This window comes from Anopheles moucheti, unplaced genomic scaffold, assembly GCF_943734755.1.
Source record: "Anopheles moucheti unplaced genomic scaffold, idAnoMoucSN_F20_07 putative_Y_2, whole genome shotgun sequence".
NCBI classification, from domain to species: Eukaryota; Metazoa; Arthropoda; class Insecta; order Diptera; family Culicidae; genus Anopheles; species Anopheles moucheti.
Genome location: NW_026453652.1, coordinates 487,501 through 488,750, shown reverse-complemented (window position 1 = coordinate 488,750; position 1,250 = coordinate 487,501).

Here is a 1,250-nt window from a genome sequence, read left to right as displayed (position 1 = left end):
GGTGGAACTTCAAATCAAAGAACAAAGTTCGAATCGGATGGACAAAGTTAGTTGTAATTAACAGTTTTTGTATGAAAACACACTTCTGGTGCAACTTCATATCAAAGTACAAAGTTCGAATCGGATGGACAAAGTTAGTTGTAATTAACAGTTTTTGTATGAAAACACACTTCTGGCGGAACTTCAAATCAAAGAACAAAGTTCGAATCGGATGGACAAAGTTAGTTGTAATTAACAGTTTTTGTATGAAAACACACTTCTGGTGCAACTTCATATCAACGAACAAAGTTCGAATCGGATGGACAAAGTTAGTTGTAATTAACAGTTTTTGTATGAAAACACACTTCTGGTGGAACTTCATATCAAAGTACAAAGTTCGAATCGGATGGACAAAGTTAGTTGTAATTAACAGTTTTTGTATGAAAACACACTTCTGGTGGAACTGCAAATCAAAGAACAAAGTTCGAATCGGATGGACAAAGTTAGTTGTAATTAACAGTTTTTGTATGAAAACACACTTCTGGTGGAACTTCAAATCAAAGAACAAAGTTCGAATCGGATGGACAAAGTTAGTTGTAATTAACAGTTTTTGTATGAAAACACACTTCTGGTGGAACTTCAAATCAAAGAACAAAGTTCGAATCGGATGGACAAAGTGAGTTGTAATTAACAGTTTTTGTATGAAAACACACTTCTGGTGGAACTTCAAATCAACGAACAAAGTTCGAATCGGATGGACAAAGTTAGTTGTAATTAACAGTTTTTGTATGAAAACACACTTCTGGTGCAACTTCATATCAACGAACAAAGTTCGAATCGGATGGACAAAGTTAGTTGTAATTAACAGTTTTTGTATGAAAACACACTTCTGGTGGAACTTCATATCAACGAACAAAGTTCGCATCGGATGGACAAAGTTAGTTGTAATTAACAGTTTTTGTATGAAAACACACTTCTGGTGGATTTTCAAATCAAAGAACAAAGTTCGAATCGGATGGACAAAGTTAGTTGTAATTAACAGTTTTTGTATGAAAACACACTTCTGGTGGAACTTCAAATCAAAGAACAAAGTTCGAATCGGATGGACAAAGTTAGTTGTAATTAACAGTTTTTGTATGAAAACACACTTCTGGTGGAACTTCAAATCAAAGAACAAAGTTCGAATCGGATGGACAAAGTTAGTTGTAATTAACAGTTTTTGTATGAAAACAAACTTCTGGTGGAACTGCAAATCAAAGAACAAAGTTCGA